The following is a 16,670-nucleotide window of genomic DNA, read 5'->3' on the forward strand; positions in this document are numbered from 1 at the left end:
ACTAGCTGCATCAGTTGAAATACAAGGAGCTGTTGATGATTTTAAAAAACAACCAAGGCAATTAACAGAACAGGGTAATGTGAACAATGCTGAGAATTTCATACACAGTTTGATAGCAGGAGTGCTCTGCTTGAATGGCAGCTTGAGGTATCACAGACCCTGTTTATGAACTACCCAGTACCATAATATAAACAAGGATGGAGAGTAATGGATAAGCCTCAAAAAGTTAAGAGGTGTGGAGTCAAACTAATCCATACTGGTGCAGTGAGATGTAACTGATACCTTCCTCTGCCAGTTGATCTCGTACCCCAGAAGCCATCCACCCTGATAGAGGGCAGGCAGAATTTAATTCCCACCAGGGATTCCTTTGCCAGCTCTCACAATTCTTTGGAAATTCTCATGATATTTACTGTTTATTTGTAAAGCCTCATCTCTTAGAGCAAAGTGCTGTGTAAGAATCTCATTTTTTTTAAAGCTAAGTTTCTAACCTACTGATTTCAGACAAAGGCTTGTAAACGTGAATGCTAAAGGCTCAAAAACCTGAAGGGAACATTTTCCCCAAATGTATTGTTTTTAAAAAAGTCATGATTTTTAAGCCAACCTCATGATTTTTTGGGGTGCCTGACACCTGATTAATGCTTGGGTTGGAAATGATAGGCTCCATAGGAGCTCCACTGGTGGAAGTTCACAAGGAAAAGCTATGAATTAGAGCCCTGATACTCAGTCCTCAGTGGTTCAGAAGCCAAATCAGCAATCAGTATTACCCAAAAGAGCCACAGGAGTGTTCAATCATTGTTTCACTTACTATAGTAATAAGTATTCATATTTAAACAGTATGACAGGGGAAATATTTGTATATACACACACAAATTAATATATAATATTATTCTCACAACAAAAATGACTGACCAATTATTATTTATATCAGCTACAATTGGTTAACAACATAGTAACAGCATCTTGATTGGTTAATAATTTAGATCAGCTAATAATTAAATCACACAGTGTTTTAATATCATGTGCTGCAAAGAGCCCCAGGAGACACATTAAAGAGCCACTTTGTGCTCTTGAGCGTCAGTCTGAGTATCACTGAATTAGAGTATCCCCATGCCACCCTGTTCATACCCCTCTCTGGTCTGTGTTGCCCATGTTTTGGGCTGCAATGGTTACTGGGATAAGATGCATTGGTGCAAGTCCAGGTTTCCATTAGTGCACGCTATCTACATTGTGGATTTGAACTAGTGTATCTACATTAGTGTGAGAACTTCAAGGGCTAAAGGCCAGGCTTATTTTTGGTTCTTGGTGCTGAATAAGCATGCACACATTCAAATTCTTATCCAAGCTAGCCAGGCCTCTTAGGTCTACAGGACCAGTTCAGAAATCCTGTGAGAAAACAAGTCACTTTTTGCTTCTTGCCGGGCCAGAAATGGCAGGAAAATCAGTACACATGGTATTTGAACACTTTACTTTGATAACTGGTGGAACCAGGAAGTTCAGAGGCATGAAAAGAAAAAAATGAAAAGTCTTGAACATTGAACAAGAAACTTTATTGAAACAGGATGTTAAAAGATGGCCCAGTACGTCAGTATATGGTCACCAGTCTGTTGTGAGTGGACATAACTGATGGGTTCCTATTTGATGAAGTTGGGATGTGGTTTACCACTGTCCAGTCACTCTACACCCCAAAATCAGTGTCTGAAATTTTGAATCCCCCAGTTGCTTATACGTGGCCCACCAGAGTTCCACCTAGGCTGTGGTTTTCTGAGGTTTTAGTTTAACCCTTTTGGGGACAATTTGGCAGTAAAGCAAAGAACACAGGCACACAAAAGGAAATGTTTACCTGTGTTGGTTTTAATCTTAAAGCCCTTGAAGAACTAAAGATTTTTGAAAGTAACACAAGTCCTGAGATGTGCCCTCCCCTCATCTGAGTTCACCCTTTCTGTGAGTCCACGGTTTGTCAGCAGTTCATGTTGGTCAGAGTCTGTCGTGCCCCCTACCATCCAGTCCTGCTTACTTGTGGTGATGGTCACAGAACCTGCCCCCTGCACAGAACAGCACCCTGTTTTTAAATGAGGCCTTCATTTCTGAGCCATGTGCTCACACTGAGAAGCTCCAGATCCAGCAGTCATGCTTGCTCCCTTTTCAGGCCCCTGAGCAGAAAGACTGTTGTTCCATGAGGATGGGCCATTAGTTGAGACAATCAAAGGTGATGACTCCAGATTGTAGTCTTGATGGCTCTCTGTGATGGTCCTTCAAGGAGATGTCAAGCAGGGCAGCTGTCTGAAATGCAGCATAACAGGCTTGTCCCTGGACAAGTGCAGACTAGTGCTCAGCACATAGTACAGAATAGAGTGGGATAAGCCTGAATCAAATTCTGTCTCACAAGAAAAACAAAATTGTCCCTACAGCTACTCTGTACTTCTTTTTGCTTTATCCTTGAACTTCAGCCTAGGATCTCGCCCAGCCCCTTCTGCCTGGCTTCTGGTTACTGTTTGAAAATCTGGACACATCGGCAGCCTCCATTTTGTAAAACAAACTTCTTTCAAGTCAGTCCTTTAGAGCTGGAGTTTTAATGGCCACTTTTAGAAGTACTTATTTCACAGATAAAAATTCGTTAATGAAAGCAAAAGTTATTGTATTAAAAAACACATTTTCTCCAAAGAGGAGGGAATTGAGACACCATCTGTCCTGCTCTTGGCTCCCATCCAGAGCCTTCAGACGAAAGCCAAATTAACAGCAGCATTCCTCCCCCACAGTTCTCTCTCAGAGCCTTGCACAGAATCTTTGGGAGAAAATACCACCTCTGCAAAGACATCTAAGAGATTTTTAAAAAAAATGTATAACTAGAATAGCTAATTCACAGACCCTCATAAAACTCTACTTCACCTAGTATTATTATCTGCCCAATTTAAAGTTATTTTAGGGTTTTACATTGGCACCCATTGCTGTAGTATCTTAGCACTGTCTTATTAAAATAAACAACAATAGGGAAGACCCCGTTGGACTTTCTGGAGTCTCTGGGTCGCCTCACTTTCTGGGGTATAAAACAGAATTCTGCTTGATTTCTGTTTGGTTAATTTGTATTTTATTTTGGGGGGAGTTATTTGGATGAATGGAGGTGTCAGTGTTGTGCCAGGGCTTTCTTGAGGGGAGGTTTTGTAGCATTTTTTATGGTCAGACTCTGGATTCTCCTAATCTCCTCTGGAGGTTTAGTTTTTACAGAGAGATCTACTTGACCAAGCATGCGATATCCCATCTATCATGCATTTCAGGTTTTGCGATCGGCATCCACAGAAGTGCAACTGTCCAGGCAGTTTATAGATTTCATACCATCTTCAGTGCAGCAGGGGCTTCATCTGTTAGTTGATTTGAAGATTAGGACCAAACTCTTGAACCAGAATGTGAAAATGACACTAGAGATAAGACCTAGCCATGAAGTACTATCCTCTCCTCTGGAGAAAGTCGTTAGTATCAGCAGGTTTATAGATTAGCAGGATATCCAGGTTAGTATCTCTGATTTACATAAAAGATTTTGTTTTAAATTGGCCTTAATCTTGCTAAGGAATGGAATAATTCCTCCATCTCTGGATTTTTCTTTTATCATGGGGCCTGGGCCTGTTGTGAAGAGATTGAAGGGAGAAGGAGAGAGCTAACATTAGGCTTGTGGTATCATTAGGGAGCCAGGTTTGGGTGATGCTGTGTAGGCAAGATGTTGATGATAAGATTATGGATGGTGCAGAGGTTTATGGAACACAGAACTTTCATTGGTCAGCGTAAAGCTGAGGTTCTGGTGTCTGTCTGTTTCAGGCTACTCTGAAAGAGCTGTTTGCTGAATGCACCACACTGGATGCTTCTGTCTTGTGATCATCTTTCCAGACATTGTGTGACATTTCCTAAGGTTTCTTTTTTCGTGTTCTAACTTAGGGAGGAACACGTGGATGGTCTATATATCATGCAATGCTGGTGGGCTAGAGGTTCTTTGGGTACCCACAGAGGAGCATGACTACTCAACAATGATTGCAGATTGAATTAAGGAGAGTTGTAGGAGAAGTTTTGACAGTCCATCAGTTGTCTGCGGTACAGCAGGTGGGTGTGACACCCTGGGCAGTGTGCTGTGGGAAGGGTCAAAGCATTGAAAGTAGAGTAACAACTCAGAGGCAGTAAGGATGGGTGGGAGAATACTGGGAGATGCTGCCTGCATCTTGAGGTGGTGCTGGTAATGGAGAAAAGGCCCTTCTCTTCCTCCTGGTGGGACGAGTTAGCTGGCGGGAGGGAGGCGGAGGTGCTGCTTCCTGTGTTCATGTTCAAAACTCTCATACCCCAGAAGTGTTGGGAGGGAGGGAGGCAGGCAGTGTTCCTCTGTCTGTCTCGTGGAGGGTAGGTTGTTCTGTCTGCCTCTGTATACCTACATTCGATAGATCTCTGTACATATTTCATAAGAACATAAGAACGGCCGTACCGGGTCAGACCAAAGGTCCATCTAGCCCAGTATCTGTCTACTGACAGTGGCCAATGCCAGGTGCCCCAGAGGGAGTGAACCTAACAGGCAATGATCAAGTGATCACTCGCCTGCCGTCCATCTCCATTCTCTGACAAACAGAGGCTAGGGACACCATTCCTTACCCATCCTGGCTAATAGCCATTTATGGACTTAACCACCATGAATTCATCCAGTTCTCTTGTAAACGCTGTTATAGTCCTAGCCTTCACAACCTCCTCAGGTAAGGAGTTCCACCTCACCCCTTCAAATATGATTCTGCTCTGAAAAGTACACTGCACAAATGGAATTGTGGGGTTTCATGTATATTATGTCTCCAGGAGTCCAGATTGGATTTACTAAATTTAAAAGTAAAAATATGGCTTCTCAAATACTGCTGTGGCAAACTCAGCCTGGCATCTCCAAGACAAGCTGAGTTGTCTCCTTCCTATGTACGATCCTCAGAAATAAAGATGCTGCTACAGGAATTTCTGTAACAGCTCTGCTCATGGTGTATGAGCCAAACTGGAATAGAATTGAAGTCTCTCTCCCATAGTTGTATCTTATCTGTAGTGCTCAGAGGGTTGGCTCTAGGTACTAAGTAGTAAAAACTTACTTTTGTAAAAATGACTACCAAGTACAAGTCTAAATTTATTTAATTATTAAGATTCCTTTAGAAGATATGTATGGGAGCACTGTGGAAATGTAAGGTGCAACTACAGTTTTACCTATTCACTTTTTACCATAACTGCACCATCAAGATCCACTAAGCAGTTACTACTGCACCAAGTAACAAAGTTGACTCATCAGTTTTTTGGTTTTTTTTTCAATAAGAGCTACCCATCTAAAATAGTGCTGCAGAACAATTTATGGCAGCAGCCTGACATTCTTACTTTACTGTCAAAAATAAGTCTCTTAAGCTCCAGAGAAAGATTGACTAAAGTAAATGCTGGTTGTGTCCTCAACAAATGTCCCAAAGAGGCAGACTCCTAAGACCTTCTCAGCTTACCAGGGCTTTAGCACTACTAATATTTACTATTACTATTTACTATTAATAAATACTTATTTCTCACAAAATCAGGCAGACTGAAAAGTTCTATTTTTTTCTTGGCATTTGTCTTAAACCCATGCCAGAAAGAATAAACTTGTATAAAAAATGCACGAGTCCAAGAGAACTACTTCTACCATTGCACAAAATTACTATAGTATTATCTAGTAATAGTCTTGAAGTCTATAGCTTGCAATTCTATGCATAATATGGTTACAATAATCTCCCTATAGAGCTAGTAAAGGCAAGGAATTCAGAGGCTATAGCAGAAATGAGTTACACTTTTCGACTTGCTGCATTTTTAATATACAGTATGAATGACTAAAGACTCATAAATGCTGTTGTTAGGTATTCTGAAAACATAATGAATATGTACTTATATGCTCAGCAAATAACAGCTTGGTTGTATTGCTCAAAGCTGACAAACTTTCTGAATGTTTGTGCAACTGCAACTTTAGTAAGCGTAAGAGGCTCCAGTCGGGACTGCTGACCGGGCCGTTAAAAGTCCGGTCAACAGTGCAGTGGGGGCCTGGGTCTAAGGCAAGCTCCTGCCTGCCCTAGCTCCGCACAGCTCCTGGAGGTGGCCCCCAGGTCCCTGAAACCCCTAGACACATGGGTGGCCAGGGAGGCTCTGCGCACTGCCCCTACCCCGAGTGCCAGCTCCGCAGCTCCCATTGGCTGGGAAACCACAACCAATGGGAGCTACGGGGGCAACGCCTGTGGGAGCAAGGGCAGTATGTGGAGCTTCCCTGGCTGCCTGTGCGTTGAGGGGCTGCAGGGAGTTGGCGGCTGCTTTCTGGAAGTCACGCACTGCCAGGATCCCAAACCCCGAACCCCCGCACGCACCCAACACCCTGCCGCAGCCCAGAGTCCCCTTCTGCACCCAAACTCCCTCCCAGAGCCTGCAACCCCCTGCCCCAAACTCTCCTGCACCCCAAACCCCTCATCCCCAGCCCACCCCAGAGTGCACACCCCCAGCCAGAGCCCATACCCCCAGCCAGAGCCCACACCCCTTCCTGCACCCCAAACCCCTCATCTCTGGCTCCACCCCAGACCCTGTACCCCCAGCAGAAGGCCTCTCTGAAGTAGATAGGCTGTTGGAGCTATTTGAGACCTATTGTTTTCCAAAGAGAAATACCTCCATGCAAAGGAGAATTCTCTGAGAGAAATCAGGGACCTACTGAAACAACTGATGAGTGGGTAACCCAGCTACAGTTGATAATAAAAGCCTGTGCTTCCACAGATGGGGATGACATGCTGAAAGATAAGATCTTAATGGGATCACACTCAAAAGAAATACCAGAAAAACTACTAATGGAGGAGAATTTAACATTAGACGAAGCCATTAGAATAGCCCGTTATAAGAGACATGCAAAGAGCAAATGGAAGACATGATGTGTTCATAATACAGGGAGCAACAGCAGGGCACCAGCCTCATGCAGCATTAAAAGAGAAGAGTACGATAAAGGCGCAGACACAGTGGGTTTGTAACAGATGTGCATTCCATCATGCAAAGCAAGAATGCCCATCTGTAGGGAAGATATGCACAAAGTACCACAAAGCAAACCATTCTGCATGAGCGTGCAACTAAGGTGACCAGATGTTCCAATTTTATAGGGACAGTCCCGATATTTGGGGCTTTTTCTTATATAGGCTCCTATTCCTCCCCCCCCCGCGCAATTTTTCACACTTGCTATGTGGTCACCCTACATGCAACACAGGCAAACAGAAAAGTACAGGACATACAGTGCATGTAATTGGACAAGGAGAGCAGTTTAATAACAATGACACAGCATTCCTTTTGACTAGAATACAGAATGAGGAAAAGGATAGCAATGAAGCATATGTAACTATATTAATGGATCCAGAAGGCATATGCATGAAATTGAAAATTGACATTGGGGATCAAGTATACTGCATCCCTGAGACAAAATTATGAAAAGGCTAGTCCACAGCATGAGACTATCACTTGTATCTGTGTGACTAGCAGGATATGGAGGGCATCCATTCCCCATAGTGGGGAAAAATGCAATGTTAAATGCTGGTACAAAGGAAAATGTTGAAATCCAGATTTCTCTATAACAGAATAGTTCTGTTCACCAACAGAACTAGTCCTGGGACTGAAAGCTTTAAAATCATTAAAATTAATAAAAATCCTAATGACAATGGAATCTAAAAGGACATCTCACAACAGAGGGAAATAAGAAAAGATTTCCTGATGTGTTTGAAGGCTATTGCAAAATCAAGCTGTCTACAAATGCAGTACCAGTAGAACATGCAGTGTGATGACTGCCATTAATTTTATACCCAAAGTGGAGATGAGACTCCAGTGTATAGAATTGTTGGATATAATGGGAAAGATGGAGGAACCATTGGAATGGGTTAGCTTGATGGTTGCAGTAGAAAACAAGAATACTGAGGCAGTCCAAAATGTACATAGACCCTCAAGACCGAAACAAAGTAGTAACGTGTGACATCGCTTACAAGCTGTCTGCAGCAACAGTGTGCTAGATGTTCAGAGTGCGATGCTCAATCTGGCAGGTCAGAACTAGATGAAGACAGAAGCAAGTTAATTACTTTCAACACTCTGTTTGGAAGATGGTGCTTCAAAAGAATACTATTGGTGTATCATCTGCACAGGAGATCAGAGAAAATGGTTTACAAAATACTAGAAGGACTGACAGGATTCAAAGTCATTATTAATGACATTTGTGTACCTGGCAGCACCAAAGAGGAGCATGACAAAAACCTAATAGCACTACTCACAACATGCATTACTCATAAGTGCAACCTAAAACTGAATCACAGCAAAATGCAAATCAGAGTAGAGCAAATAAGTTGCTTTTGTCATATTTTAGAAAAAGAAGGCATCAGACCTAATTCAAATAAAGTGAAAGTGATGCAGCAGTTAAAAGCACCAATCTCCTCAAAATGATTGGAAACCATACAAGGGACAGCGACCTACCTAATACCAAGTTATATGCCAAGATTAGCAGAAATCACAGCACCTCTATGAGAACTGTGGGGGGGGAAAGACAGCAAGTAGTACTGGGATAGGAATATGGAGAAGACCTTCTAAAACAAAGCTAAAATACTACCACAAAACCAAGGAACTAACACTACAAGTAGTGCAAATAGCAGTTCAAGCAAGATAGTTGCAGGACGGATCTCCAGCAGCATACGCATCCAGAGCGCTGATGCCAACATAGCAAAAGTATGCTCAAATAGAAAAAAAAATTGTCATTATTACTAATGTCAGAAATTTCATCAGTACCTAGATGGCCTCATGGTAACAGTTGAACACACACACATCAACCCAGAAAATATTCTTGACAAACTTCTATCTTCTGCACCACCAAGCCTTCAGTGCATGATCTTAAATCTACAAAGGTATGATTTGAAAGTGAAAAGGACCATTCATGATAGAGGGGCCTATTAACACCTCTGCAGTCATAAGACAAAAAGGGAGGTTAGTGGGTTACAGATTGTGGTAATAAGCCATAAATCCAGTGTCTCTGGCCAGTCCATGATTTTTAGTGTCCAGGAGAGTTATGAGTTTAAGCTCCCAGACTCATTTTTTTAAAGTATTGTGCAGATTTCTTTAGAGAATGAGGACTGATAGCTCAGACAGAGTGATCACTTTGTGAAAAGTGTTCACCCACAGGTGACATGGTGTTTTTATCTTTTATCATTTTCCTGTGTGAAATACAGGCCACTCTTGAATGGCCCCTTACAATATGTGCTAACTACTTATGTTAAACAATGTGGTCCACTTGCATTTTGCTGTGTTGTTTGGAGTACCTTTCCCAAACCTGGAGAAGAGCTCTGTGTGGCTTGAAAGCTTGTCTCTGTCACTAACAGAAGTTGGTCAAATAACATCTATTACCTCACTCACTTTGTCTCTCTATTATCCTGGAACCAACACAACTACAACTACACTCCATATTTGTGATGAGCTCATTTCAGATAATGGACCATAATAAATACTGAGGAATTTCAAAGATTTACAAAGGATTGGGGTTTCGTACACACAATTAGCAATCCATATTACCCACTGTCCAGTGGGCAAATAGTGAGGCATATACTTACCAAGGCTTATGAAAATGGTCAAGACTCTTACCTCATTTTACTGAACTACTGAAATACACCTATGAAATCAGGGCCTTCGCTTGCACAGGTGTTAATGAGCAAAAAGCTCAAATCAGTAATTACTGCAAATTCATGTCTCTTAAGGCCCAGAGTTGCGAATCATGACATAATAAAGCAGAGCTGTATGGACGGAAGAAGAAGACAGAAATCCTATTATGATAAAAATGCCAGAACAGTTGAACTCTCACAAGAAATTCCAGTGTAATGATACAAATCTCAAGTGATCAGTAGCACCCTGTCTCAGTAACTGAACCAGTGGAACAACCTGGATCATATATAGTATAGACAGAGAATGGACAGTTTACACAAAATTGTAGACACCTGAGACCCTCTCCTCTTAGTGCAACTACCCCTCCTGAGGAAACATGGCTTGTGATGCAGAAATGGCAGTTGTAGTGAACACTAACTGCGATACAAACAAGTCCTCAGAACTTCTCACTGAGCAGAGACAAGAGACAACAAAGTTACAGCTGACACAAGCACAATCACCAGACGACATTACAGCAGTGTTTACAAATAAAAGATGCAACTCTTACTTCAGATATGGGAGAAGATTTAAACCCAAAGAGCAGAAGAACTAGGACATGCCCTTATGCCATTGTTAAGCAGGAACATGAGTAATGGTATCTCCAAATTTCTTTTGCTGACAGAAAGGATGTATTGTCCCTTTTTAGAAAGGCACAGGAAGAGACACTGTAACTGACTCTCTCTGAGTGTGTGTGCACTGAGCTGGGCTGCTGAGAGCACAGTGTGTATTTGCAAGCCATGTAAATAAATTCTGTTTAGTTTACCCTGCCTTGTGTGGATCTCCATTCTTGTGAGGCATCAAAACAAAGGCAATACAGTCAAGGTCCTTTACAATCCTGTTGACAGGTGGCTGTTTATTTAGAGGGCTTAAAATATTCACTATAGAAAGTTTTTGACATTCACATTTAGCTTGTGTGAGATCAAAATAAATTAGCAGACAATGCAGGAGTGTTCAGAGAGATGATGGCAATACCTTAAAGATGTTCTCTATTCAGTTGCTTTCCCATTGTGCAACCCCCTTTCCTCACATATTAAAACTTAAAAAAAAACCCAAACTTTTGTAAATCAGATGAATGCCAAAACAAGAAAAATAACTTGTTTTAGTTAAGGAGCAACTGTGGGAACATTGTAGGGGAATTTAATGGAATTTTACTCTGATTAACACAAAAAGGAGGAAAGACAGCTTTGGATTTATCTTTGTTTGTATTTTTGATGGGTAACAGAGATGAATTTCAGTTGCAAAACTTGGAGCTGGATTTTGACCTCCCAAAAGTTTGAGTGTTCGGGTGTCTGATTCTGGTATTTGCCCATCTCCAGTAGGTACTATGCCCCTGTAATCTTGGGCTGTATTCTTTGTAAATGGAGTGAGATTCATTTGACATATGGAGAACTGCATTAATTTACACCTGGAGACAGTTTGGGCCACTATCAGTATATGAATAATCTAGTATATCTATCCCCTCCTAAAAATGACATTCTCCAATTAGTCATTAAAAAGGAGAGCTTGAAAGGAACCCTCCTGCCCCCGCACTTGCTAGATATTTGTGATGGGTGAACCATTAAAGCTTGTGCTTGTTTTAAGCAATCAAATGTAGACACTCTCCAAATCTTGATGGAACCAGGGCTGAAAATCTTAAGAAGTTTTCTTGTGAAATTTTTGGTGTCTTTTCCCATGTGATTGGGCTGGACACAAAAAGCATAGAAGGGAGCAAAAATGAAGGGAAAGAAAAAGTTAAACTTTTTCAAACTTCACATTGATTTTGGGTGTCTCATTGGCCTGCCAAACATTGAGAGAGACAATCAGTGACCAGTTCTCAACATTTTGGCAGCCAAACAAAGCATCCTGGAAAGGAGTAATGCTGGTGTCAAACAGGCCTGCAGTAAAGGACAGTATAAAGTGGGAATGGCCAGACTGCCCCTGCAAAGGAAAAGTTGGCCAGCACTACTATTACATGGAGCTAGGCTGTTGGGGTTAGGTTTTTTGTTGTTTGTCATATAAAACAGGCTGCTGCATGAATGTTGTCTCAGTACAGCTATCCAAATCATGATTGCATTCCCCTGGCATGTAATCACCCGTGGTGTTAAACTGAACTGAAAGTTCAGTTCACAAGGTGTTGACTGCAAACTAATCTCTTATGTTCACTTGGAGAGTTGGGTTTGGCAGACTAAAAATTCTAAGGAAAATCCCAATAGCTTCCTCTCCACTCCTTCTGCCTCCTGGATATCTTGTTCTGAGTTTTTCAGATTATTGAACTGCCAGCTGACTCTTCCCCATGTCTTTTACCTTTGTTGGGGGCTGCTGGGGAGAGGAAAAGGTAATGCTTTCAATTCCATGTACAGGACAAGTTAGGCAGAATAGCAAGGTCTCAATGCGTGGATGGGAGGATGGTGTAAGGAGGAGGACTTTAGATGTTTTAGGAACTAGGGAACCTTTTGAGAAAGGAGGAGCCTATACCAGAAGGATGGGCTCCACCTAAACCAAAATGGAACTGGATTGCTGGCACTTAAAATTAAAAGATCATAGAGCAGTTTTTAAACTAATGGTGGGAGGAAAGGCGCAGAGGAGCACATGGTTCAGACAGAGACATCCCTTAGGGGAGGATCTATTAATGGAGATTCTCTATGTTCTTATAAGGAGGAGAGGATGGAAGATGATGACATTCAGGTAGGATCTGATGAGAAACAGTCAAATGAAAAAGAGTCCCATTCAGTTACATCACATAATGGCAGACAGCTAAAAAGTGACAATTTTTAAGTGCTTATATACAAATGCTAGCAGTCTAAATACTAAGATGGGTGAACCTGAGTGCCTCATGTTAAATGAGGATATTGATATTATAGGCTTCACAGAAAATTGGTGGAATGATGACAATCAATGGGACACAGTAATACCAGGGTACAAAATATATTGGAAGGACAGAATAGGTTGGACTGCTGGGGGAATGGCGCTATATGTGAAAGAAAGCGTAGAGTCAAATGAAATAAAAATCTGAAATGAACCAAACTGTACCATAGAATCTCTATGGATAGTAATTCCATTCTTGAATCAGATGAATATAGCCATAGGGATATATTACCGACCACCTGACTAGGATGGTAATAGTGACTGTGAAATGCTCAGGGAGATTAGAGAGGCTATAAAAATTAAAAACTCAATTATAATGGAGAATTTAAACTATCTCCATATCGACTGGGTACATATCACCTCAGGATGGGATGCAGAAATAAAGTATCCTGACAACTTAAATGAATGCTTCTTAGACAAGATATTCCTGGAATCAAGAAGAGGAGAGGCAATTTTTGATTTAGTCCTAAGTGGAGCACAGGATCTGGTCCAAGAGGTGAATACAGCTGAACCGCTTGGGACTAGTGACCATAACATAATAAAATGTAACATCCAGATGGGAGGGGGGAACACCAAAGCAGTCCACCACAATAGCATTTAATTTCAGAAATGGGAACTAAAAAAACCCAAAAAAGAACCACCTTGACTAAACAACAAATTAAAAGAAGCAGTGAGAGGCAAAAAGGCTTCCTTTAAAAAGTGGAAATTATATCCTATTGAAGAAAATAGAAAGGAGCATAAACTTTGGCAAGTAAGGTGTAAAAATATAATTAGGAAAGTCAAAAAAGAATTTGAAAAACAGCTAGCCAAAGACTCAAAAAGTAAAAGCAAAAAGAAATGTTAAGTACATCAGAAGCAGGAAGCCTGCTAAGCAACAGCTGACAATGTGAGGGAGATTCCTAAACCTGAACCATTCTTTTTAGGTGACAAATCTGAGGAACTGTCCAAGATTGAGGTGTCTTTAGAGGAGGTTTGGGAACAAATTGATAAATGAAACAGTAATAAGTCACTAGGACCTGATAGTATTCACCCAAGAGTTCCGAAGAAACTCAAATGTGAAATTGCAGAGCTACTAAATGTGGTATGTAACCTATCATTTTAATCAGCTTCTGTACCAGATGCCTGAAGATAGCTAATATGACACCAATTTTTTTAAAGGCTCCAGATGTGATCCCGGGAATTACAGGCCAGTAAGCCTAATGTAAATACTAACACATTGGTTGACACTATAGCAAAGAACGGACTTATCAGACACATAGCTTAACACGATTTGTTGGGGAAGAATCAACACGGTTTTGTAAAGAGAAATCATGTCTCACCAATCTACTTGAATTCTTTGAGGGGGACATGTGGACATGTGGACAAGGGGGATCCAGTGGACAAAGTGTTCTTAGATTTTCAGAAAGTCTTTTACAAGGTCTCTCACCAAAGGCTCTTAAGCAAGATAAGCTGTCATGGGATAGGAGGAAAGGTCCTCTCATGGATCAGTAACTTGTTAAAAGACAGGAAACAAAGAGTAGGAATAAATAGTCAGTTTTCAGAATGGAGAGAGGTAAATAGTGGTTTCCCCCAGGGATCTCTATTGGGACCAGTAATGTTCAACATATTCATAAATGATCTGGAAAAAGGGGTAAACAGTGAGGTGGCAAAATTTGCAGATGATACAAAACTAGTCAAGAGAGTTAAATCCCAGGCAGAGTGCAAAGAGTTACAAAGGGATCTCACAAAACTGGATGACTAGACAACAAAATGGCAGATGAAATTCAACCATGATAAATGCAAAGTAATGCACACTGGAAAACATAATCCCAACTATACATATAAAATGATGTAGTCTAAATTAGCTGTTACCACTCAATGTGCAGCGGCAGTGAAAAAAGCTAACAGAATATTGGGAATCTTTAGGAAAAGGATAGATAATATTCAGAAAATGAATTGTCTCTATATAAATCCATTGTACGCCCACATCTTGAATTAACGTACAGAAAAGGGCAACAAAAATTAGGGGTATGGAACAGCTTCCATATTAGGAGAGATTATTAAGACTGGGACTTTTCATCTTGGAAAAGAGATGACTAAGGGTGGGATATGATAGAGGTCTATAAAATCATGACTGGTGTGAAGAAAGTAAATAAGGAAGTATTATGTATTCCTCCTCAAAACACAAGAACTAGGGTCACCAAATGAAATTAATAGGCTTCAGGTTTAAAACAAACAAAAGGAAGTATTTCTCCACACAATGCACAGGCAACCTGTGAAACTCTTTACCAGAGGATGTTGTGAAGGCCAAGACTACAACAGACTATAATATCCATTCATGGAGGATAGGTCCATCAATGGCTATTAGCCAGGATGGGCAGAGATGCAAAACCATTCTCTGAAGTGTCCTTATCCTCTGTTTGCCAGAAGCTGGGAATGGGCAACAGGGGATGGATCACCTGATAATTACCCATTCTGTTCATTCCCTCTGAAGCACCTGATATTGGCCACTGTTGGAAGACAGGATCCTGGGCTAGATGGACCAGTGGTCTGACCCAGTATGGCCATTCTTATGAGATGAAGCAGCCTAATCTTCACAGAGCAGCAGGATAGAGACACATTTCGTCTCCTACTATAGCTCTGCACTATGCCTCAGGGGCCAGTAGTGCCTAAAATTTTAGTGGAGTAGCTAGAGAACATGCAGTATATTAGGAAGTGAAATCCCTTAATTCCTAATGTAGTTGTATTAAGCCTTATGGGACATTGCTTGATGCAGAAATAGCTGCTTCAGGAGAAGAAGGGTTTCTCTCTTTCCCGTAGCTTAAGCTCCTAATTTAGGCCTCTCCCTGGTCTCTATCCAAATGCCATTGAAGTTTGTGTTGGGGTGGTAGGCAGTGGCTTTGCCTGGGTCACTCCCATCTTTGAGGGCAGAAAGTGGAGAAATGACTACTCAGTGCCCTCTGAAGATCCTAAAATGGAGCCAACGGGCATGTAGACGAGGAGGTATCTCAATATCCACCCTCTGAAGATACCAGCAGTATGTAAGGGAGTTCCACTGTAGGGAAAGCAGGAAGTTGGCTAGGAGTAGAGACTGTAAATCAGTGACATTTCTGGCTGGGTGAATTTTCATTTCCCTTCTCCCTGTTCATTAAATGTTGCAGGCCAAATTCCTTCTTTCTGTAATGACCCAGTGAACCTTGACACCAAGGTATGTCTGAGCAAATTTGAGGCTCTCTGTAAATATTTCACATTGCTTTTGTTTGGGTGATTTTTTTGGCAAATAGTAAATTCACTGAAGAATGTGTTTTGGGGGGCACTGAAACTATTCACAAAATCTGGTGAAATTTGGCAAATAGTTTTGACTGAAAAAAATATGATTTTTTTCCCCAAAGAAGTTGAAATTGTTCATTTTGAAATGAAATACTTTGACTTTTCATTTTGAAATTTAGCCATATGTAAAATGAAAAAAAGGTGAAAAACACCCCAGGAACAAACCAAAACTAAAACTTTCATTTTGTTTGATAGATTTTCATTTTGGGTGTGTTTTGATCTGAACAACTTTTTTTGTTGAGTGAAAAAACCAAAGAAATCAAATTTTGGTTAATTTTTTTTTTCAGATTTTTTGGTTCAGTTTACTCAGCTCCAGTTTAGAGTTCCTTGTTATTCAGAGCTGTGATTGTCATTTGCCACCTTTATTGTAGCTGGTTTGGTTTTATTTTCCTTAACAGAAGTTGTTTTTAATTCCCTGAATAATAAAGTACCCATAGATGGTCTCTTAATTTTAAAAAAGCCATTACAACATCCCTCAAATCTATTAAATGCATTAATAAAGATGAAGAAAACTAAATGCAAGCAGGAAACTGAGATGACTCGTTTTTTGCCGCTAGTGTGAATCATTTGGAATCTACAAAACTGTCATTTGGATTGCCCTTTCAGCCTGTGAGTGAAATGATCCAACCCCATGGGAAAGAAGAGATACAGAATGAATGTAGATTTTTTCTTTTTTGCCTTGTAAGCTTTTCATATACAGAATTCAAAAATAATTGGACCTTCTTGGGCTAATTTTATTAGGTATCATTTCATTTCTCTTCATGAGAGAAGAAATAAAAGGAAAATTTCCATAACAATAGGACACATTTAGCTTA

This window comes from Gopherus evgoodei, chromosome 2 (genome assembly GCF_007399415.2).
Source record: "Gopherus evgoodei ecotype Sinaloan lineage chromosome 2, rGopEvg1_v1.p, whole genome shotgun sequence".
Taxonomy (NCBI): Eukaryota; Metazoa; Chordata; order Testudines; family Testudinidae; genus Gopherus; species Gopherus evgoodei.